Source organism: Rhineura floridana, chromosome 16 (assembly GCF_030035675.1).
Source record: "Rhineura floridana isolate rRhiFlo1 chromosome 16, rRhiFlo1.hap2, whole genome shotgun sequence".
NCBI lineage: Eukaryota > Metazoa > Chordata > Lepidosauria > Squamata > Rhineuridae > Rhineura > Rhineura floridana.
This window is the reverse complement of record NC_084495.1, coordinates 7,935,958-7,961,733: the sequence shown is the minus strand read 5'-3', so window position 1 is coordinate 7,961,733 and position 25,776 is coordinate 7,935,958. Positions and strand designations below refer to the sequence as shown.

At 41.6% G+C, this 25,776-nt stretch overlaps 1 protein-coding gene across 2 annotated transcripts in view; it reads right to left on the bottom strand.

Annotated features, from left to right (window-relative positions):
• LOC133371327 (ligand of Numb protein X 2-like) overlaps window positions 1-25,411 on the bottom strand; it is a 60,809-nt gene extending 35,398 nt beyond the window's left edge. For both annotated transcript variants that reach the window (XM_061598628.1, XM_061598629.1), the window contains exon 1: window positions 25,016-25,411. The gene's annotated coding sequence lies outside the window, so the exon portion shown is untranslated. The remainder of the gene's footprint in view (window positions 1-25,015) is intronic.
• Between the last annotated feature and the right edge of the window lie 365 nt (window positions 25,412-25,776).

The following is a 25,776-nucleotide window of genomic DNA, read 5'->3' as shown; positions in this document are numbered from 1 at the left end:
CACCAAGAAAGGATCCCCCCCCCTAAAAAAAGCATTGGGCCTGGAATAAATCTCATTTCTAACACCAGGAATTTACCTCCCTCATTTTTGCTAATACAGGAATCAGACCAGAAAATAATGTTTTAAAAATGTATTAAACAAGTTGACATGCATTTTTGAAACTAATTAAAGGATTTTATTGAATGAGCTTTTATAATCTATTATCTGCTCAAATTTCACCAAATGCTAGAGTGGAATCCTTAAACTCCTAAGGTTCACACATAGTTAATTCCTCAATTAAGTCAACAGTATAATAGAAGAGTATATTGCATAAGCAATGTGTTTCTAATGTGCGGACCTTGTCCTAGGAGACAGGATATACAACATTCCAGTTCTTTGCGTAGCAAGTAAACACCAGGTAGCACCCCATATGCTGCTTGTGCAAGTAGATCAAAAGATAAGCCCCGTGTAAGGGTTGGCCAGTAGGTGAGAACATAAGAAGGTCAGATGTCTCGTGCTTTTTCACAGTCCAAAAGAGCAAAGAGACTGACAAAGAGCTTAAATACAGCAGCAGCATTCATATGCAACAAGCCTAGTGTCCCATATGCATATAACGAATCAGCATCTCCCCAAAAGAGTTATCTGCCTTGCACAATTCTGCCATCATTAACTAACACCCATCCTTGCAAAACAGTACACAAAAATTACTACCCAATAAAAAATGTCTAGGAGCCAACCTGCCAACTCATACCTGCAACAGTCACATAGAATGCAGAAAGGAAGAACCAGCCGAATTAAAAACAGCTTCCCTGTCTGACTATCTGAAAATTATTCTACACAGAACACAAGGCCAAGACAGTCACTATTTATAGGTTAGCTTGGCTACCAAGGTTGGCCAAAAACGTTGGATCCCTGGGACTGGGTAGGAGGGAAAGCTCAAACCTGTGGCTCATGCCTCATCCTCAAAACTAGGGCTTCAGCAATTGGTTTGAAGGGTTGCCTGAATTCAAACACAGTGTTAAAGCAAAGCATTTACTGAAGCAAATAAAGATATTTTGCACTTCATTGCCATTTGACTCCACTATTTACATTTTTTCTACACACCCATATGTATGCATACACACCTGACAACTTAAGATAACATTTCTTGCATATGATGAGATAGACTCTAGTCCATGAAAGCTTATGTCACAATAAATTTGTTCAGCCTTGTAAATAAGTCCACAAAAGTGATCCCTCCTCCATCAACCATCCTACATACTCACCGACATGGAATTCCTAGTTGTCCATGGCTATTGGGCAAGTTATTAAAACAAGGCTTGAAACAAGGCAGAATTTGTTAGTCTTTCCGGTGCTACAAGACTCTGATTCAAGGATAAGTAATCAAAGTACAAATAATGCTAAAAATGGCAGCACATGTTTGTGTTTACTCACTACAGGTTTTTTGTTCTTTAGAGCAAAGGGGCAGCAAAGTTTGAATGGGATATATAATAGAGAGAAAATCATTCTTCACTCAGAGAAACAAAATAATTAAAAATTAGAACAGTGTCAGCCATTCAATGTAACATAACACTTAAATTAAGCATCATGTGTCTAGTACTGTAACGTTGGCATCATTTCAGAGGACATCTATCAGACATATGGCATCTATCAGAGGACAAGAATCTCTGTCACTGGCCCCAAGGAGAACCTTTGGAAAGCTTGGGAGGATGAAGAGTGGGTTACATATGTCACGGAGAGGGTTAGGGAAAACATGGGAGAAATGTTTCCAGAAATCTCTGGTAGCTCTGAGTCTGGTGAGACACTTCTCGAAGCCTCTAGCAACTGAGTTTAGTGAGGTTAATGTAGCCAATCACATACCCCTTGCCTCTGATGACTGACGAGGTTCCCTCACTGGCACCCAGCCCAGACCCAGCTGTTGAAAAGATAAACACTTAATGAACACCCTGGAGTCATCCAGAGAGAGGAAAGCAAAAACAGTCTGTCTGAGCCTGAATCTATGCTTTAGCCAAGGTCATGGAGATTAGAAAAAAGGCAGCTTCAGAAAATGCTCTTAGCTTCTAGAAGGAGCCCCCACCTTGCAGCTGAAGCAAGAAAGTACTAGAGAATGCTCAGACCTGTTTAGGATGAGTGGATGGGATTAAGGTATTGCAATAACAGTCTGCCATTGACTCTGCATATTTAGTTTGTATCCTGAGATATGTAGTCTGCTGTTGCTTCCATTTTGCCTAGTCTGTATCTTGAGAGATGCCTAGCCTGTTTATGAGATGACTAGCCTGCTTTAGACATACATCTAGTCTGCTCCTGTTTTATATCCTGAATCATGCTTAGAATGCTTGATGCTGACTTATAGACTATCACTCATTTAACCCAGCCTTCAAATCTTGAGTCCGCTTCTTTGGTTGGGAGCCAGAACAATCTCATGAATTTCCAAGTTAAAGCATGGCACTTTCACAGATTAGGAGAGCTTCCCCCATAGCTCATCCAGGCAATTCTCTCACTAAGCACATCTTCAACACTTAGCCACTAGAACTTTCCAACACTGGGGACATGGAACTTCTACACATGCAGAGTGCTCTTCCAATTGTGTTGAACAGCCTGTGACTTCTACAATATCTTTCTAAAGGTACCATATAGTGAAACCACCTCACCAGAACTGCAAACATATACCAATAAATCCAAACTGAAAACACAAGAGGGAACATAAAAACAATGTTAGCTGTAGGAAGCCCACTTCCCATGTTTCCATTTAATCACATAAACTTCTTTTGCCATATTGAAAGCAGGGCAAAGCAGTTCAGTGTATCTGAATCTGAAGCTGGTTGTGTACAGCACCCACTAGCTGGAACTGGTGACCACAACCCAGAACAGTTCCCGTCCCCATTTTAAAATGTCCAGTCTTTTAAATATAAAAGAAAGGGAACAAGATGTTTGTTGTTATGTGCCTTCAAGTCGACCACAACTTATGGCAACCCTATGAATCAGTGACCTCCAAGAGCATCTGTTATGAACTACCCTGTTCAGATCTTGTAAGTTCAGGTCTGTGGCTTCCTTTATGGAATCAATCCATATCTTGTTTGGCCTTCCTCTTTTTCTACTCCCTTCTGTTTTTCCCAGCATTATTATCTTTTCTAATGAATCATGTCTTCTCATTGTGTCCAAAGTATGATAACCTCCGTTTCATCATTTTAGCTTCTAGTGATAGTTCTGGTTTAATTTGTTCTAACACCCAATTATATGTCTTTTTCGCAGTCCATGGTATCCGCAAAGTTCTCCTCCAACACCACATTTCAAATGAGTTTATTTTTCTCTTATCCGCTTTTTTCACTGTCCAACTTTCACATCCATACATAGAGATCAGAAATACCATGGTCTGAATGATCCTGACTTTAGTGTTCAGTGATACATCTTTGCATTTGAGGACCTTTCCTAGTTCTCTCACGGTGCCCTCCCCAGTCCTAGCCTTCTTCTGATTTCTTGACTATAGTCTCAATTTTCGTTAATGACTGTGCCAAGGTATTGATAATCCTTGACAAGTTCAGTGTCCTCATTGTCAACTGCAAAGTTACATAAATCTTCTGTTGTCATTACTTTAGTCTTTTTGATGTTCAGCTGTGGTCCTGCTTTTGTGCTTTCCTCTTTAACTTTCAACAGTATTCGTTTCAAATCATTAATGATTTCTGCTAGTAGTATGGTATCATCTGCATATCTTAAATTATTGATATTTCTCCCTCCACTTTTCACACCTCCTTCATCTTAGTCCAATCCTGCTTTCCATATGATATATTCTGCGTATAGATTAAATAAAGAGGGAGATAAAATACACCCCTGTCTCACACCCTTTCAAATTGGGAACCAATCAGTTCCTCCATATTCTGTCCTTACAGTAGCCTCTTGTGCAGAGTATAGGTTGCACATCAGGACAATCAGATGACAACAAGATGTACATTTAATTAAACAAATGTACATATTGAGTTTTGAAAATTAAAAGGGCTGACAACATTCCTGAGGGGCAGAGAGAGAGGCAAGACAGATAACTGAACCTGTATTCAAAAAGACCCTGTAAGTCTGTCAAATTCATTCTTTCTGAGGACAGGAAGAAGCCAGACTCACTCTGCAAGAAGAAACCCCATAGTGAGACCTTGTATGTATGCGCAGATACAGAGACCCCGAAGCACTGAACAAGATACTTCAATGTTGGCCATGTATGAAGCCACAATAGGGCCCAATTCCAACATGATATCGGATACGCAATAAAATATTGTACTTGTGAAGAGTCCTATGTGCCAGGCACATGTGTTATGTCTAAATCAGGTAGGCTCACCTACTGATACATAGTAGCTTCCTGGTCTGGGTAGGCACCATACTGGCATGCTAACGCTACATGAGCAGAAACCAACAACCCAATTTAGATCCAATACAAAATATGTGGGACTTTGTACAGATAAAGTCTTTTTTATGAGTTAAAAATGGGGTCTACCTAAGAACACATGGAGGAGAAAAAGCTCCTGAATTCTGCAGGAAAGCCAATCACAGTTTCTATGGTCCCCCTGAGTGCACCTGATACCTTCCAGCCTCTAGCCTCCCCACCACCAAACCAAACTTTTTGAGACTATGGTAGCATGACTGGCCAATCATATTCTTGCACAGAGGCTGTTGTTTGAACATGGTCCCAAACAGGGCTGCAGTGCTGGTCTTGGAGGGCACAAGAAGGTGATATGAGAGCCCTTAGGTCGGGTACAAAGGAGGTCTCCTCTTGAGTGTTAATGTGAGGAAAGGATGCTGTTTTTATTATTGTTGTTTCAAACAGGCAGCCTCTCCTATAGGTATAGATATACTCAGGAGATTTAGAGGGAGCCCAGGAAGTTTTCTCTGTCTCACTAATGCTTAAAACATCAGGAGGTGTCAAAACCATTTGATATAACACCTCTGTTACTTTGCTCCTAACAAGCAAAGCCTTGCCTGCAACCAATTTTGTTTCTTGGTCGTGACACATGCCTGTGTGACCAGAGAATTTAGCCCCCAGCAACCCCCTTCCCCCCTGACCAAACAATGCTCTTTTGGGGGGGGAGGGCGTTGATGAAATGGCCATGTATTCAGCATCATATAATGGCGTCAATTAGCTCAAAAATATTTATCCATATTAGGGTGCTGCAAAGGCAGTTGCACATTCCTGGCTCACTCACATGGGGACTGCCATAAATATGAACCATCCTTGAATATAAAGTCAGGTTCCATCTTGGCTAGTGGTACATAGTGACAGTGCATCTTTTCTAAGCAATGGAAAAACTGGGGTCTTTTTCTTCCTTTTTTAAAAAACTATATTCGTCATCCAATTATAAAACTTTCCTCTTGGATGGTTAAATACACTATTCTCCAAAGTAGGTAAAAATCTACTTTCATTATTATAACAAAATTCAGAGAAGCAGCAAAACAATACCTTTATTAGAGCAATCAAAATTCACCATGCTACTCATGAGCTTTTTAATTGCATAAAAGTATTCACAAGTTGGATGTTAAAAGTCATAGTTTTAAAAAGAGGAAGAAATTATTTCAGTTACAAAACTACTGATGAGCCTCTCTTTCTCATGCCCTGAAATTGATAGGAAACCTTATCTGGCAACATTTCACTCCCCTTTTCTATGTCACACTATGATTCAACCAGGAAATCCTTTTTTGCAGTTATGCCTTAACCAAAATAATTGCTGTAGTGCCTGACAGCACACAGTTCAGCCAAATCCTTCCAACATGTAATATATACTATTAAAACACAATTTGGCACTTTTTACTTGCTTAGTTCTTTTAGCCACTGAAATATTACTGACCACTGTCTCTGGGGAGATAGCACCTCAGCATGTTTTGCATACCCTGCCTTATATAATTTCCTAGTGCATCAGCTTCCATGTATTTATATTCTTTATATTCTTGCTAGTTTTATTCAACACTGACTTTCCTTCCATTTTTCTTTGCTCAGGTCAGTCTTTCCAAAACCACATGCATGGAAGATCACTTTTTTTACATAAGGGAGAAGTTCCCATCTTCAGTTACTATGGCTGCTGTCTAATCTGTCAAAGGTTTACCAAGCAATCTTGTGGGAACCACTCTTCTCATTTGTAGACATTCCTCCAGGAACAAGCTTTGCAATACATAGATAACACTTGGGCAGAGTCACCTCCCCTGTCCTAGCACCCTTTGCCATGGGTGCCATGAACACTTCTCAGCTCTTAGCAGATAACCTAACCTGCCAAGAGACCCTGGATATTAGCCTTTAGCTTGTGCTATGGAGGTACAAAGTAAGGACATTATTTTTCTTCCCAATTGCTCTCATGCTGGATTGTTTTCACTATTAAGTTGTGTTACAAGCTAGCAAATCAACCTCTCCCATATAGTGTTATTGCCATCTCTTCTGCCTTTTCCAAAGGGCTTTCATTCCAGAACTCTGCAAACCAACTTTCTGGTCTAACCACATTCATGAAGCACTACGCTTTAGGTGTGACAGCAACTCATGTAGCAGCCTTTCATATAGCCATCCTCAACAGCCTATTTTCTTGTAGATTCCAGTCTTCTATATGCACATCTGTATAGAGCCCATAAATAACAAGTTGTTGAATTTTAACTGACTGAATGGACATCTCTGCAGTCACACAATTTTGCCCCATTTCCTGCTGCAGGTAGCTCATATCCTTACAGAGTCATTCCAATAGAGTTCATGAAGAAACAGAGCAGAAGGCACACATCCCACACCTTGAAGCATGCACAAAGGAGAACCTCTCTCCCTCCCCGGAGAGGGGTGAATACTGGCCTTGAGTTTTAGAAAGCTCTTGAACAAATGTTCTACAGTAACGCAAAACCCAAGAAGTGTGACTACACAGATGACAACACAGAAACAAAAGTATGCAATCTATTAGCAATATTCCAGTCCATATTGTGTAGGTATGCCATTTCTGAGATTTGCACAGGGGTACAAAAGAACACACACTTCTTGGTAAATAAATGATAAAACAGCAGGAGTAATAAAAAAGGCATAAAAAGCAAGGGCTACCACAAAACAGGAAGGACACGAGAAATCTTCACATCACTTTTTCTGCCATCCCCTCTCCTCTAAGTTTTGACAATAGCTAGTATGTGTGCACTTCTGTGCCTATATTTTATAAAATCAAATAAAAAATGTCATTTATTCTATTTTCTTTGTTAATACAAAAATAATGATCATGGAAGGAGGGCTGCATAATTTAAGTATATTCTTGTTTTCAATGCGGCTGATGAGCCTGTTTCTAAACAGAGGTCTTAGATATTTGGTATAATAGTTGACAACTAAGTGAAATAGCGAAAGAGAAACACAATTGTGTTGAGTTTCTCTTGAACAGATATGCATGAACTATAGTGGTCAGATTAAGACGGTCCACCCCTGGGGACTAATGGAATCCACAGGATTCCTGAATGCCTTGGGGAAGTTCCCAGCAGATAGAGCAGGTGACCCTGTTGAAGCCCTTGTCATGCTGTGGAACAGCGAGGCGCATCAGGCTCTTGATACAGTTGCCCCTGAACGCCTCCAGTATTGTGGAGCCAGTTTTGCACCTTGGAACATCAGTGAGCTAAGGGCAATGAAACAGATTGGACAATGTCTAGAGCACAAGTGGCGAAAGATGTGTGAGGCTGATCGGGCATGAGTAAAACATCATAACCATGCCTACTGTGTGGCAGTGAGGGTGTCGAAGAAGACCCACTTCTCTGCCCCCATCGCATCCTCAAGTAGCCGTCCGGCGGAACTTTTCTGTATTGTCAGGGGTCTGATGACATCACCTTCAGAAAATGGAGTTTTAGACCCTTCGGAGGCACATTGTGAATTGTTTGCAAGACACTTTGAGGGTTAAGTTGGTCACCTCCATAGCAATTTTGATATCCTATCCACATCTACTGTAGTCCCAAGTGAAGTGTCCAGTGCAACGTCTGCTGCAACTTCTTGGGATCAGTTTCAGTTGATGAGGCGTGATGACGTGCACAAGGTGCTTGCAACAATGCAGCCATCAACATGTCCTCTCAACCCTTGCCCTTCTTGGCTTATTAAAGCTTGCTGAGGGGGTTTGACCGAATGGATCCAGGGTGTGGTCAATGTATCGTTGTGGAAGGGAGTGGTTCCAGCCGCCCTGAAAGAGGCAGTGATCCAACCGCTCCTGAAAAAGCCCACCCTGGACCCACTGGATTGTGATAACTACTGAAAAAAATGAAATGGACTGCCTTCAAGTTGATTCCGACTTATGGCAACCCTATGAATAGGGTTTTCATCGTAAGCGGTATTCAGAGGGGGTTTACCATTGCCTTCCTCTGAGGCTGAGAGGCAGGGACTGGCCCAAAGTCACCCGTGAGCTTCATGGCTGTGTGGGGATTCGAACCCTTGTCTCCCAGGTATTACTCCAACTCCATTTTAGGGAAGGTGACTGAGAGGGTTGTGGTACAGCAATTGAAAGTACTCTTGGATGAAACAGATTATCTTGACCCATTCCAGTCAGGGTTCACGCCTAGTTATGGGAATTAATTGGCCTTGGTTGCCCTCATGGATGATCTCTATCAGGAGAAGGACAAGGGGAGTGCAACCCTGTATTCTTACTTGATCTCTTGGTGGCTTTTGATACCATCGACCACGGTAGTTTTCTGGACCAACTTGGTGAGAGGGGTATCAGAGGCACTGTTTTACAGTGGTTCTGATCCTATCTCCAGGATTGTTTTCAGAGAATAGCATTGGGCAATTGTCTTTCAGCCTCCTGGCAGTTGTGCTGTGGGGTGCCACAGGGTACCATCTTGTCCCCCATGTTGTTTAACACCTACATGAAGCCTTTGGGAGTGGTCATCAGGAGATTTGGGGCAAGTGTCAGCAGTACGCTGACAATACCCAGCTCTCTGTAACATCTGAATCATGAGAGGCCATGGAAGCCCTAGACCACTGCCTGGACTCAGTGGTGGGTTGGATGAGGGCCAATAAACTGAGTTTGAATCCTAGCAAGATAGCAAGCGCTGTGGGTTGGCAGTTCCTGAGTTCAGGTAACTGGTCAGTTGCCTGTTTTGGATGGGATTATGCTCCCTCTGAAAGAGCAGATGCATAATCTGGGAGTGCTCCTGGACCCATCTTTGTCGCTAGAGGACCAGGTGACCTCAGTGGCTAGGAGTGCCTTTTACCAGTTTCGAATGGTAAGACCGCTGCGGCCATTACTGGACCGGGCTAGCTTGACCACTGTTGTCCATGCATTTGTAACCTCCAAGCTGGATTACTCTATGCACTCTATGTGGGGCTGCCCTTGAGCTTGATCCAGAAGCTACAGCTGGTGCAAAATGCGGCTGCGAGACTGCTCACTGAGGCAGGGTATTGGCAACATGTCACCCCGCTGTTGAATGAATTGCACTGGCTATCTATTAGCTACTGGGCTAAGTTCAAGGTGCTGGTTCTGGTGTACAAAGCCGTATACAGCTTGGGACCAGGATACCTGACAGCATCTTACCCGTTATATACCCAGTCGATCACGGTGCTCTGCAGGTGAGGGCCACCTGCAGATACCATCTTATCAAGAGGTCCATTCCGCACAACATAGGAAACAGACCTTTAGTGTAGTGACACCTACCCTTTGGAATTCCCTCCCCTTAAATATTAGACAGGAGCCATCTCTGTTATCTTTTCAGTAAATCTGGTCTCTGCACATATGGATGATGGCATCACAGGTAATCGCGTGGATCAGGAAGATGGCGCCCAAATGAGAGACAGTCTTACAACACCTCGCAGTGCTCCCAGCCCTCCGTTTGTTTTTAAAATATCCAGCTTTGTTGCACTTACTTCAAACATTGACTTTTAATTGCTTCACACTGTGTCTGGCATTAAGCTATTTTGGAAACGTTAATTCAACTGACCTTGGATGCTGGAGATGAATTTTGCCTAACGTCTCAAACACCTTATCTTCACGCCCTCGTGTTTTCCTCCCTTGTGCCAGGTAATCATGTGAACTGAACCTAATAGCATTATAGAACTCCAAAAGGAAGAAAGCAACATGCAGCCGCCTTGTTCTCTACCATTACTGATTTTCCTATTGCAGAATCCCAGGGTTCTGTGGAACACCATGTGAAAGAAAACGCATTTTAAAGGCAATATTGATTTGTTAGTAGCCTGACTTTGACAGCAAGACTGCTAATTGGGTGAGCAACCTTTTCACATTACAAAGCTTTATTACAAAAACATTCCAAGAGTGTGACAGGCTGTTTCAGCCAAACTGAAAAGTACTAGGTGACACTCTGTAAAATGTTAACTGCAAATTCTACATGGGATCATCTTATGAAACAGGGCACTCTTGTCAATTGACATGAACTACTCCTGATCTCTAAGGAGCAATTGTACTGTTATGTCTTCAGTGAAACAATCAACAGAGTAACATTTGCCAACTTAAAGACCATAAAAACTTAATCTGTACTTATTAAATAAATGTTTCCTTCAGAAAAGAAGGTACTGCAATACAGCATTATATAATAAAAAGCTATCTGAAGTTATGGAGAAGAACATAAACAAAAATAGTAGACTAATGGGAAGTACCAGTTGATGACAAATGAACATTTTTTCTAATACCAGGCAGCACATGTACACATCCACCTACCGCTAGGTGACATTCGTGAAAAGGCTGGTAATAATGCTGCTGATTGAAACACTGGCATTACCATCACTGGCAACCTCACAGATTTACTACTGCACTCTGTAAATCTGCAGTAGAGCTGATCTTGATGACAGTTCAGAAACTTGAGTTATTCCAAAATGTGGATGCTTGCCTTCTGCTCTATTATTGACTGTAGGAAGCATAAAATATTTGTATTTTTGAGTGCACTGATTATCATTTTGCTGTCATTTATCTTCAAAGCCTCGAACTGCAAGCATACCCTACAGCAGCGTAGCCAGCCTGTGACCCTCAAGATGGTGCTGGACTACAACTCCCATCAGCCCCAGCCAACGTGGTCAATGGCCAGAGATAATGGTAGTTGTAGTCCAGCAACATCTGGAGAGCACCATGCTGGTTACTCCTGCTTTACAACAAGGATAGCCAAGTAGCAGCTTACCAGCCAGCAGTTTCCATCTGACTCCTCTCTTGCCCAGCTTGAACCAAACAATTTTCAGCCTCTCTCCACATTCTGAGGGAGCTGAGGAGCTCTGGATCCTTGAAATTCATTTTAATGCTAAATATATTACTGTATCATTGCACAGTTCTTCTGTACCTCAGTGTTTTATCAATTCTATAGAAGCCTTTTCGAGGCAATAAGAAAGATTCACTGCCATTCCACATCATCAAGAAAAGTGAACTGAGGTACAACACGGGATAGATTTTCTAATAATAATAAAAATAATAATTCAACTAGATAATGCAGATTTGTACAATCATGGTCAAATAGATGTCAGTACTGACAAATACTGTTCAGGTATATGCAGCTCCAAATTGAGAAATGAGGTGATTTTAACAATCCTTATTTTGTTACCAGACAAATACAAGGACACACCAACACAATCCTGTAATCTTTCTGATCGATGGCCTACTAACCATGTAAACAATCTGCCCAGTGACTCTCTTTATATTAGCTACTTTTCTCAACAAGGAGATAATTGAGCCTGGAAATTAATGAAAGTTATTGTGCATTTTCTTCCTTCCCTGTTAGTAAAACCTATAAATAAATTTCTGCACAGCTACCTAAATTTATCTGCCCTAAAGATCTAAACAACAAGTATTGTGTGAGTCAGGTTACACAGGAATGCTGTCGTGGCACAAGTTTAGAAAGAGGTCAGCTGGAGGAACTAAAGCAGTTTATGCTTATCTGTCACAGTGTGGGTGGAAGAGGCTAAAAAGCCAATAGATAATAAGTGGTATACATAGAGGAAAAATAATAGCTATCTACAAAGGAAGCTGCCTTATACCAAGTCATTGGTCCTACCTCAGTATTGTCTACACTGATTGGCATCAGCTCCCCAAGGTTTCAGGCAAAACAGTTTACTTACCCATCTGGAGATGCCATGGATTGAACCTGGGGCCTTTCTGCATGTGCTCTACAACCAAGCTATGGCCCTTCCCTTGACGATGACATACAATTGCTCATACATTATTGGTTTTATGATAAAATGTTATGGTTTTTCTGCTTCATTTTCTGTTTTTTGTTTTTGTGTACACTAGTTAAAAATGTGAATAACTGAGCAGTATATACATGTCTTAAAGAAACAGTACATCAGAATGTATGCACACCTGCAGATGCTTGCAGGAGGGCAGGTGTGTTTGCGTATGCACTGATCTGTTTTCTGCTCCGCTCTCATTCGCCAAATGCATGCTAACCATCATCAGTTCTGATGATCATTCCAAGGCCTAAAAGTACTAACTGCCCAACTTAGTACATCCACCCTGTTGTCTGCAGTGCACCATCTAGCATCCCCATCACCACCACATTGCTGTTGCTTTTTTCTTTTTTTAAAAAAAGCTCATCAGCTCAACACTGTCACTCACTGGTGTTGGGAGACAGGACTGTACAACTTCAAACTGTGTGTGTGGGGGGAAGGGGGATACTAATTTGTTTGGACCCATGCATTAAAAAAAGAAACAACACCTCCCTGCAGATAGAAGATTAGCACATCAGGGAGTTTCTAATGCAATTCATGATTCTGGGTTTCTGTGTGCAGGGAACTTGTAATGGAAAGGGACATTTGGAGATGCGATTTTGCCACACACCATCTGAAGTTCGCTCCATTTCTACAACTTCAGAACTGAACTTAAGAACAAAATCACAGTAGAAAACATTAAAAAGAATAAAAAAGGAGGCTCAGTGAACGTAGGATGAATCAGGAAAAGGAAAAACTGAAAATCAGAAGTGCTACGAAGTCATAAAGAGGTAAGATAGTCAGGTACAGAGGTGAAAGCACTGACCCCCCTCCTCAATCTATACACCCTTTTGTCTTCACAGTCTAGCATCCCCCACTACTGTCACACTCCTGCTATTATTGCTATTTTTAAAAAGCTCAGCAGGTTGGCTGAGGATGGGGTCCACATAATGCAGCTGAAATGTATTTATTTAATTATTATTGCATTTATATCCCCCCTTTCCTCCGTTGCTCAAGATGGTGCATATGGTTCCCCCCTTTCCATTTTATCCTACACCAACCCTGTGAAAAAAAGGTCAGGCTGAGAGACTGTGTCTGGTCCAAGGTCACCCAGTAGGCTTCATGGCTGGGTAGGGATTTGAACATAGAACTTAGTCCAACACTGTCACCCACTGGTGTTGGGAGACAGGACTGTACATCTTCAGACTGTTGGGGGTGGGGGATACCAATTTCATTGGACCTTTGCATTAAGAAAAGAAAGCAGTGCCTTCCTGTCTGCAGGGAGCTTTTTATGGAAAGGTTTATTTGGAGATGTGATTTTGCCATGCATCATATTTTCAATTGTTGCTGTTATGTGCCTTCAAGTTGATTATGACTTATGGCAACCCTATGAATCAGTGACCTCCAAGAGCATCTATTATGAACCACCCTGTTCAGATCTTGTAAGTTCAGGTCTGTGGCTTCTTTTATGGAATCAATCCATCTCTTGTTTGACCTTCCTCTTTTTCTACTCCCTTCTGTTTTTCCCAGCATTAGTGTCTTTTCTAGTGAATCACGTCTTCTCACTATGTGTCCAAAGTATGATAACCTCAGTTTCATCATTTTAGCTTCTGGTGATAGTTCTGGTTTAATTTGTTCTAACACCCAATTATTTGTCTTTTTCGCAGTCCATGGTATCTGCAAAGCTCTCCTCCAACACCACATTTCAAATGAGTTGATTTTTCTCTTATCCGCTTTTTTCACTGTCCAACTTTCACATCCATACATAGAGATCGGGAATACCACGGTCTGAATGATACTGACTTTAATGTTCAGTGATACATCTTTGCATTTGAGGACCTTTTCTAGTTCTCTCATAGCTGCCCTCCCCAGTCCTAGCCTTCTTCTGATTTCTTGACTATTGTCTCCATTTTGGTTAATGACTATGCAGAAGTATTGATAATCCTTGACAAGTTCAATGTCCTCGTGGTCAACTTCAAGTTGCATAAATCTTCTGTTGTCATTACTTTAGTCTTTTTTATGTTCAGCTGTAGTCCTGCTTTTGTGCTCCTCTTTAACTTTCATCAGCATTCGTTTCAAATCATTACTGGTTTCAGCTAGTAGTATGGTATCATCTGCATATTTTAGATATTTCTCCCACCAGTTTTCACACCTCCATCTTGGTCCAATCCCGCTTTCCATATATGTTATGTTCTGCATATAGATTAAACAGATAGGGTGATAAAATACACCCCTGTCTCACACCCTTTCAAATTGGGAACCAATCCGTTTCTCCATATTCTGTCCTTACAGTAGCCTCTTGTCCGGAGTATAGGTTGCACATCAGGACAATCAGATGCTGTGACCCACCCATTTCTTCCAAAGCATTCCATAGTTTTTCATGATCTATACAATCAAAGACTTTGCTGTAATCTATAAAGCACAGGGTGATTTCCTTCTGAAATTCCTTGATCCATTCCATTATGCAACATATGTTTGCAATATGATCTCTGGTGCCTCTTCCCTTTCTAAATCCAGCTTGGACATCTGGCATTTCTCGCTCCATATATGATAAGAGCCTTTGTTGTAGAATCTTGAGCATTACTTTACTTTACTTTATCTAAGGCAATAGTTCGATAACTACTGCATTCCCTGGGATCCCCTTTCTTTGGAATTGGGATGTATATTGAAAGCTTCCAGTCTGTGGGCCATTGTTTAGTTTTCCATATTTCTTGACAAATTTTTGTTAAAATTTGGACAAATTCAGTCTCAGTAGCTTGTAGCAACTCTATTGGTATGCCATCTGTTCTTGGTGATCTGTTTCTTCCACATATTTTAAGAGCAGCTTTCACCTCACATTCTAAAATTTCTGGTTCTTCATCATACGGTTCCTCCATGAATGAATCTGTCATCCTTGCATCTCTTTATATAGTTTTTCAGTGTAGAGTAGGGCCCCACTCATACAGCAGGTTAGGTTCCAGACGCCCGCCGAAAAGCAAAAACTGCCAAAAAGGCGGATCAGCTGTAGTACGCGAGGGTCTGGAACCTAACCCGCTGATCGCGCCGGAGGAGGAGGAGATCAGCTGCAGCATCCCCTCCTCCGGTGCAATCAGCTGGAGTGCGGGAGTCTGATCGCCCCGAGAAGGAGATGATCAGCTGTAGCGCACTACAGCTGATCTTCCACTCCTCCGGCGCGATCAGATCGAGCACGGGAGTCTGATCATGCCAGAGGATATCAGCTGTAGCGCTCTACAGCTGATCTTCCCCTCCTCCGGAGAGATCAGCTGGAGAGCGGGGAGCTCCAGCCCCCCTCCAGCTGATTGCCGCACTGGCACCATATTAGCAGAATGCCAAAAAGCGGGGCGCCAAGAAGCAGGGCCCTACTGTACTGCTTCCATCTTCCTTTTAATTCATCTCAGTCAGTCAGTGTGTTTCCCTGTAGATTATTCAACATCCCTACTCTTGGTTTAAATTTCCCTTTCATTTCTCTAATCTTTTGGAATAGTGCTATTGTTCTACCCTTTTTGTTGTCCTCTTCTATTTCTTTACAATAACTATTGTAATAGTTCTCTTTGTCCCTACGTATTAGTCGCTGGTCAATCAACAGAGACTATAATTACAATTAGCATGGGGGGGTCATGATTTTTTTTGAGCTTACAAAGGGGGTCCCATAATCATAAAGGTTGGGAGCCACTGATCTAGTGTAAAATGTATAAGGATTTCCTTGGAAGATGACTCAATAAAGAAAAATTTCCCTGAAGGTTGAAGATGTTTCAGTTTTTTATGTTTCTTACAAACATTTCCCAACATAAAACCAATGTCACCTTACAATAATTGATTTTGAGGTTCAGTGTTTCAACATAAAATATTATACAGTAGGGCCCCACTCATACGGCGGGTTACGTTCCAGACCCCCGCCAAAAAGCAAAAACTGCCAGAAAGTGGGGCCTTACTGTATTATATAATACACACTCAGAAAAACACACCAGGCAATCCAGGCAATTATAGCTGTAGCGCAGGTAGCTCCAGCCACTGCGCTCCAGCTGAAAGCGATCAGCTGTAGCATGCAATCAGCTGGAGCGCAGGGAGCTCATGTGGTACAGCTGATCGCTGTCAGCTGGAGCACAGCAGCTGGAGCTCCCCGCGCTACAGCTGATTGCCCCCTGGCACCGCCGTATTAGTGGAACGCCAAAAAGCGGGGCCCTACTGTACAGAACAAAATTACAATGTACCATTTGTAATTCAGTAATATGAGAGCATTGGTCAGGGGCCTGATTACTTTTGCAAGGCACAGTAAAATAAATAAATTATAGATTAGATGAGATGAGATTAGGATGGATCCAATTTGGGTTTATTTGTATTCTGACCAAATTAGGTTGAAGCAGGTACAAATCTCTACAGAAGGGATTCAGGTTAGTCCTGAATCAACTTGTACAGATCTGTAGCTCAAAACAGTCTCTAATAAATCCAGACAGGGTGTCTATGAAATGGAGCAATTACAACACCATAAACAAGGACACCAGGATGGAGAGAGAGGGAGGAAGGCTAGAATTCTATCACTCCACTCAACAATCTCCAGTCACAGTGCTTGGAAGGGGTGAAGACTTAAAATTCAGAGATCTTTTTTAAGTTTTGTCTCTTAGAAATGTTTGGGGGCGTGGCATTTGTTCAGTTTGTGTATGTTTTCTGTTCTTTCCAAATCAATCCCAGTCCCATCCTTATTTACATTTTTTAATTGTTGTCTGTATGTTTTTATTCAATTCTGATTGCTAAGAATTATTATTGAACCCTGTGGGCATATTATTATTTTATTAACAGTAACAACATTTGCCAGATGCTACTCACAAACAATAAGAAGCAGCCAGCATTTTATTAATCATTATCATAATCATCATTATGCCAGCCAACCCTAGTAGGTATATTAGCCAGCATTCTGAGTTAAGAATTATTATTACCAATTGCTAACCACAGGGATGATGATGATGATGATGATTAAATAGTATTTTTATTTTTCTCTCACTCCTGCTGTTGGTAATCTGCCCCCTAAAAAAAAAAATCTTTTTCAGAAAAAGCAAACTTTAAAGGTGTTTAGCATGAAATCCCCTGGAGCTACCCACCTGAAATTTGGCAGGGTTAATATCCTCAATAGGACTCTGGAGAGCCACTATCAGTCAGTGTAGACATGTATTATTATTATTATTAATTAAATATATATCCTGCCCTTCCTCCCAGTAGGAGCCAATAGCCAATAGTCTGACTCAGTATAAGGCAGCTTCCTAGACTTCTGACTGGCATATGAAGCACATTCACTGTTGCAATATCTGCACTGATTCCCAGTATATTTCCAAGAGTAATTCAAAGTGCTGGTTCTTATTTCAAAATTCCTAATCGGGCTAGGGTCCAGAAAGCTAAAGGACCATCTTCTCCTGTGTGAACATAAGTGTTAAAGTCTTCCTCAAGGACCATTGCCTGGGTCCATCCACTTTCAGAAGTGAGATGGGCAATGTCCAATTACAGGACTTTTTCTGAGGTGGTATTCCAGTCATGGAACACTCATCTTGGGGAGGATTATGGCACTGATTTGTTTGCAGCCTTGTTAAGATCTTTTGATTTGTCCAAGTCTTTCAGATTTTTAGATTTCTAGTATTTTATGCTGCTTTATGCCAAGTTTTGATACTGTAACTGCTGAGCTTTAGTATTTTTATAAGATTTTATTGTTAATGATATTTTAAAGAAAACTTTAGGTAAATGTAAAAGAAAATAACAGGAACCCATAATTACATTATGCCAGAATATGGAATGCATAATAACTCCAACCCTTTTAATATGCCTAAATTGTTGTATATTATTTCCTTCATCATAATTTGATGGTTACAGTTGTAGCTTTTCCGTTAAGTCTTTTAGGTCTTCAAGCAATATCATCTTCATACATTTGTTATCTTTAATTGTACCATTATGTGTAACTTAATATATTATGTAATATTTGAAAACAAAAGCAATTATTTTAAAAAGAAATCTTTGTAAGCCATTCTGAATGTCTTCAGACTAAAGAGTGTATTAAACAAACTAAAAAAATAACTATTAACAATATCAGTAAAAGTACCTAAACTTGCTATTTCCTCCCATCTAATTCACTGGCTCCATTTACCCTAGTTACATTGACAGTGCACTCTTATCTCCCTACTCAGAAGTAAGTTCCACTAAGTTCAATGGAACTTACTCCCAAGTAAGCATCCACAGGACTATAGTCTGAGTGAACATCTTAGAAAATGCCCCTATTCAATGTCACAATCAACAGTTAAATAATTGTGTTATTCCATCCACAAACGTTTCCTCTTGAAAGGCATATTGTCCTCCATTCCCAAATGTGTTTTGAACTGGAAAGCTGTTTTGATATATCACACTTCACCCCCTTCAAATGCCACAAGACTCTCTGTTCTATTTATTGATATTTGTGACTTCACAGAAGAACTCCAGGGTGAAAATTTAAGGATCAAGACTGAACAAATCATGTATCCTGTAATTAACACACAAATTCCAAACCAAAAACAAATGTTACAGCCTAGGATTTAGCCATGTAACTAAATGAAGAGTTGCCAACAAAATGGTTACCTTCCAAGGATCTGGTATAGTGCTAAGAAATTGAGACCATATGTCTGCTACCTAATTTCTTTGAAAAGCCCACTTCAAAACACACATCATCCTATATGTTTATCAGGAAATTCCACTTCACTTACTTTTAAGAATGATAATGCCAAATAATTACTTCACCTTAAGGAGTTTTAGCAAAATATAATGCCTACAGCCACAAGTCTAGCATGTTCTTCCACTCTAGTCCAATCATGCTATATAAAACAACTTTAGCAGTCTCAGACACGTACTTCCAATAGCATTGGTAAACTGTCCATATAATAGATCATAGAAATACACTTTTTGTCACCTATCACACTTAGTCATTCCTGAAGACTGGCTGGCAAGAAATACTCTTTATCTAACACAATTTGAAAATGTTAATCAGAATGTCTAGCCAAACAGTCATAATTGTGCACTTCCCCTACCTATGCAGTCATTCAATCATTGTTCAAGATGACATGGTAATATTCCATATCCAATATAATTTGGAAATGTTAATCAAAATGTCTAGCCAGACACTAATTAGCATAAAAAAAGAAATAAATTGTGAATGGAAGGAAAAGGACAATAATGAGAAGAAATGGCATTTTCTATTTTGATTTTAAAGGAGAAGATGAGGTATTACAGATATCAAAAAACGAAGAACATGTTGTGGATTACAGCTGGTACAGCACAGTGGGAGGACAGCCAGGCTGGGAGTCCAGAGTCTGGGAGTTCAAATCCCCACTCATGTCTCCTGGGTGTAAAAGGGCCAGCTAAAGATCACCCCCACAGTGAGTGGCTCAGGGGTTACGTGCCCTGCCACCTGTGCAGCCGTGGGCAAGCTGCATAGTTCCAAGGAGCCCAGTTGTCCCCCAGCTGGCAGTTGTGGACAAGGAAGGGGCTGGCTTGGGCAGCTGTGGAGGACTAACCTCAGAGGGAGGCAATGGTAAACCCCCTCTGAATACCGCTTACCATGAAAACCCTATTCACAGGGTAGATATAAGTCGGGATCGACTTGAAGGCAGTCCATTCCCATTTTAATTCTGTGGATTAATTTTACTATATTACTAAGCTAGTTTTTTGACCCTATGAATTTTCTGCCTTCCCCTTACAGACCAGGGATTTTCAAGTTCCATGTTAATTGGGCAAGGTCTCAGCACCCTGCACAACTTCATACACCCATCTCACAATCACTGTCTCATGTCATCATGGCCTGCTTTATCTCCTAGCCTCAACGACTCTCTTCTGTCACTCCTTGCCTGTCTTCCAGTGACACTCTTATAAAAACATCTTTACTCCTTAAAAACTTGCAAAATAGCTAGTACTAACATAAGCAAATGAACACATTTATTTAACATAATAAATTCTGGACAGAGAATTGTTTTTTTAGTGCAGACGTTTCAGGCACAGAACCTACACATCCATGTATAACCACAATAATTTAACCCATACTTTTGTTTGTACACTTCTACATAAGAAACACCCTGCTGGATCAGACCAAAGACCTGTCTAGCTGCCTATGGGAAGCCAATAGTGGCAGTGGTGAGGAACCTTTCGCCCTCCAGATGCTGCTGAACTACAACTCCCATAATCCCTGGTGATTGACCATCCTTGCTGGGGCTGATGGGAACTGTAGTTCAGCAACATCTGAAAGGCCAACAGTTCCTATCTCTGTGATAGCAGGACATAGGGGCAATAGCAACAATAATAGTTGTTCCCTAGTAACTGGTATTCAGAGGCATGCTGCCTCTGATCCTGGAAGTAGGAACCATTTATTAGCTTGATCGTCCATGAATCTGCCTTACTCACTTTTAACGCTGACACCATCAACACAACATCTTGTGAGAGTGTATTCCATAGTTTAACTATGTGGTGTACAATAGTCACAGCACTTTCAAGAGAATTTCTAGGGCCCAGTCTAAGTTTTAGGTTAGGGTATTAAAATGACTGGATTTAGATAATTTAGAAGTGACCCCTAACATTGGATATATCCTAAGGAAGTTTACTTACAAGTAAGTGGGTATATACTAGAGCTGCCATGCTGCCAAACAATGGACTAAGAGCAGCTGCCAAACCAAACCTTAAACCAGGCTTTGGAGAAACTGACGGTTTGGCACTACATCCAAACCAACAAACCATGCACACTGGTATCTCAAACATCAGCCTCTAAGGATGGAACATTAACTTTTTTGTCTAAAAACAATGGATTATTTGGGGGGGCCTTATTTGTTCTAGGATATACAAAGAATTATACAGTTAGAAAAGCAAGCAAGATTGTGCTCCTAAACATTATCTTTACAGAACTCTTATGCTAACATTTCAATAAAAATTCTATTAATAGCATAAAGCAGTCTTTGTTACCGTCAAGAAGACACCTCCCAAGTGAATACAGAAAATTATGTAGCCCTCTCCTGTCCTGCCCACATTGTTTCCAGTTTATTTATATTTCTCTGTGGTACATCAGAATAATGTCTAGTTAAGCCTTCATTTAATTTAGTTTCTCAACCATCCTTTTCAGTAAAGAAACATAACTATTATATTGCCTCTAAAGGCAAGGGTCTAACCAGCAATTTCCTAGGACTAGGCATTTGGAAGATGAGGTCTTTGAAGGAGCAAAATCATCTTTACCTACATTAAAAAAAAAACATTTTTAGCGCTACAGTCCATCTCACTCTCTCTCTCTCATTTGTCACTGGCTGGAAGGTGAAATGGGAAAATCTTATTCTGTGCCTCTCATCTTTGGATTGTGAGTTACAAAAGCAGACTTTAGAGAGTAGAGCAAATATTAATGACAACTCAGAAAAATGAACTAATGAACTGTTTGTAAGAACGGAAGCAACAAATGACACTGTCTGGATGTATCTCATTAGCCCCACCCTAGCCAAACAGCATCAGAAAAACACCTGTTCTTCCTTCTCTATACATTTTTCATGCATCTTTCACTTTGTTATTCATTTTTCAGAGAGGTAACATGTTAGCCTGGTATAGCAAAAACAACATAAAGAGTGTTATGGCATCTTAATGACTAACAAATTAATTATGGCATAAACTTTCATGAACTATAATACAATTCTAAAGATGCATTAAGTCTTATCCGAAGTTCTGACCTGGCTATTTACAATTCCCACACACCTCCCAAAACCATGTGTCGCAGCTCAAGATAACACTTCATACATCTGAAGAAGAGCACTGTAATCCATGAGAGTTTATGTCTTAAGGTGTCAAAATACTCTGTTGCTTTTGTTATTCATGTGTTTTCTCACTGGTGTGCTTTAAAACAAAGGATGCTATTGATAGTGGCCCTATTTGCGCACGTCACAGTAAACCATGGTTAATAGTTTACCATGAACATGCCTAAGATGGCTCTTTCACTCTTTCTGCTAATGCACAGAGGAAACAAGCCATGTTCCTTGGTTCAGACCCAACAGACCAGATTGTTGTTTGTTTCCTTACTAGTGAAGAGGAGTGCTCAGAGGGCCTCCCCGCTAACTATGGTTTACTGTGATGTGCAAATTGGATCTCTGTGTTTATTGCATAAATGGTTGACTACTCATTTAAAAATCAAGACTAGCTGTCGAAGCCAAGCCCCATTTGGACCAAGCTAGGAGATGGTTGGATTGGGCAGAGGGACAGCCCTGTCAGCCTCCACCCATCACTCTGCCAGCACAGAACTCCCTCTTTCCCCTGCTGGCAGGATCCAGCAGAAAGCCTTGAAACAGAGCACTCTGAGGTGTGGGGAGGGGTTGCTCCATTAGGCCCTACTGAGGAGGTGTTAGGATTGCGCCCTAAGAAAAGTAACGCTTACCAAGCAGTGGGTTTTGTCCAGAGACTTCAGAACACTCCATAACGGGGAGCCAGTTCAATTATCCCACTTAACTAAACTGAAGGCCAACAAGATTACCCAATCAAAAAGGGCAGAGTCCAAACTAAAACATTTGTGGAACAAAGCAAATATGAATCACAACATTATCTCAGAAATACTGTTGATACATTTACTTTTGCAACCAGGTTGGTAACATAGGAAGGAGTAAATGTATCACACAGAGTTTGTCTATAGGTACACCCTTGGGATGTCACTATCACAGCATTTTCAGAACCATCTCTTAATATACAACAGGATAAATATACTGGGAGGAAGGGCAGGATATAAATCTAATAAATAAATAAATAAAATTGTGGGACAATTAGCACAACAGCTAAACCCAGTTTAGGCTGCAATCTTATATCCACTTACCTGGGAGTAAGCTCCATTTAACGAAATGGGAATTACTTCTAAGTAGACTTGCGTAGGATTATACTGTTAGGCTACAATCCTAAACACTTCCTAAGAGGTAAATAAATCACAACTATCTTGATGTGATTTGCTTCTAAGGGAACACATAGAATTACACTGCACAACTACACATAGAAGAGAAGACCCTTGTAGTCCTACTGAATCCTGAAAAATTGCTATCTCCTGGTGCAATACTAACAACATACAAAACTAGCAATCTTATACCTGTCCACTCAGAAGTAGCCCTACTGAGCAATGGGACTTACTCCTAGTTAAGCAAGTATTGAATTGCAGCCTAAGACATTCAGCTCGTCATCCACAAACCCATACTGAATGAATAAGAATCTTGATGTTACTTTTTGTACATTCTGTATGTCTATTTTTTGCCATGTTTGGGAGTGCTTTTCTTAAAAAGCAGGGTGTGCGTATATATATTCTGAGGTGTGGGGAGGGGCTACTCCATCAGGCCTTATAGGGAAGGGGGTTGGATTACACCCTAAGAAGAGTAAGGCTTACAAAGCAGTAGATTTTTTCCACAGACTTCAAAACACTCCATAAAGGTGAGCCAGGTCAGTTCCAGAGCAATCTTTGGTGAAGTTCAGCTTGTTGCTTTTAAAACTCTCTCTCCCTCTCTCTCTTGAACACATGCATCAGTGTTTGTGGTAGCCATAAGCCAGGTTGTACAAACTGATCATGCCAAGCATGTATTGTGGTCTGACAACCCTACCCCCTTCACCCAGTTTTTTTGCAGTAGTAAGGCAGGTAGCAAAAATATATATATATAAAGTCCCCAGTGGCTGGTAGGTTTGCTTGCAGTTTTGGGAGATCACCAGTTGTTACACCTATGGCAGGCGTACTATGTAATCTGAACTATTTGCACTGAACAACGTAAGAAATCCACTCCTAAGCCACTCCTTAGTCAGGCAAAAAGAGCACATAAAACCAATTATGAAGTCACTAATCCATAATAAATACTCTTGCACAGTGGCTGGGTGGTTCAAAACTCTATTTGGTTTCTATCTTGTCCACAATTATTCTAGTAAGATTGATATTAGTAATATAATGTATCTGTGTTATACAAGCACCTACAACTACACTAAATTCCACCCTCCCCCTTCATATCTGTCCCTGAAATGCAGATGTAGTTTCTAAAGGTTGTTGGGTGATCCCAACTATTAATTTTTTATCTTGGCCAACCTCCAAGGGGCTCAGCACCCCCACTGATGGACCAACTCCCTCCATCTTTACCTTCACAACAACCCTGAGAAGTAGGCCAAGCTAGGAGTGAGTAAATGGCTCCGGGACACTAATGGGGGGGGGGATTTCTCACAGAGCTTTGAACTAGAAATATGGAGGCAGACACCAGTGACATGCTGGGAGTTACTATGGGAGTGGGGGAGCAGAGAAACAACAACCCCCACTTCCTCCCCCCAATAAATCTCCCTCCTACCCCCATTTTCATTAACCTCCCCCAGTCTCAAACCTTAAAGCCCCTCGTTACTTTTCCCACTACAGAAAGACAGTCTGGGCAAACCTTTCAAAAACACACACAGGGCTGAACTCATCTTGTGATGTCCTGCCCTGACTCTTCAGCACGCCCACCATCCAATTAATATTTTCTAGTTCGCACCCCCCCCCCTCAGGAGGGCAGAAATCATTTTGGATGCTTTATTTTCTATTTTGCTTATATATATATATATATATATATATATAAGAACAACCTCCTCACGTTGTGGACTCCACAACTCCCTCTCACAGTGCAATCCAAAGCATGTCTTGTCAGGTCCACTGGGTTCAATGGGACTTACTCCTAGGTAAGCGCGCGCTGGATTCAGTCAGGACACGGAAGTGGGCAAACGAGAGAGGAAAGGGGGCGACCTACTCAGAAAGGGAGCGAAAAGTTTCTGATTTCCCCACCCCACAATTTACTCTCCTCAATTTAAAAAAAAACTCCGATGTGTGTTTTTTTTGGGGGGGGGTGGAGATTAATGAGCTGGGGAGCAGCGTGCGCCGCCGCCCTGCCTTGCTCGGCCCCCCATGGCAGCTCGCTGAGGAGAAAAAGACCTCACCTGGCGGGGGGAGGGGCGCCTCAGAGCCTTCGGGCCGGAAGGAGGGCAACGAAAAGCGCGGGCGGCTCTTTCCTTCCTCTCTTCTCCTCAGGGGGACCCGCCACCGAATCTGGCCCAGCTCGGTGCGACCGAGGCAACGTGGCTGCTTCGCCGCCGGAGAGTTTCCGGGCAGAAGAAAGAAAGAAAGTCGAAACCAATAAGAGGGCGGAGAGAGGGAGGAGGAAAAGGAGGTAAAAGCGGCTGCTCAGGTGCCTCAGTCATTCAGTCAGCCTCCGCCCCTCAAAACGGCCGCCGCCTTCTGCTTCCTCTCGTCAGAACAGCGCGGGCATCGACTCACACGAGCACTCCTCTGGCTGGTTCCCTCCCCGGCCAGGCGCCCCATCTTTCTTCTCTGTTCCTTTTCTGATGGGATATAGGAGGAAGACTCTATAGCGCAGTGGCAACATCAGAAGTGCAGGATCCCGTCGTGACAGTCACAGCCACGTCCCGTTTTTGTTTTGCTGCTGGGTTGAGACCGAGGTCCTCGATAGTGCCTTCTCCCACCGCAGAAGACGTCCCTAGGAGCCCATGGGCATGAAAGGGGAGAATGTAAGCTACTGAGAAGGGTCTTCCCAGTGACTGACTCACTTCCTTTCACTCTGATTGGCTCCAATCAACAGGAGAGGACAAGGAAGCATGTTAGAAGACTCTTCTCAGTGGCTAACACACTCCGCTTTCATGTTGATTGACTCGTGGGTTGTTGGAGATGCAGGGAGTCTACT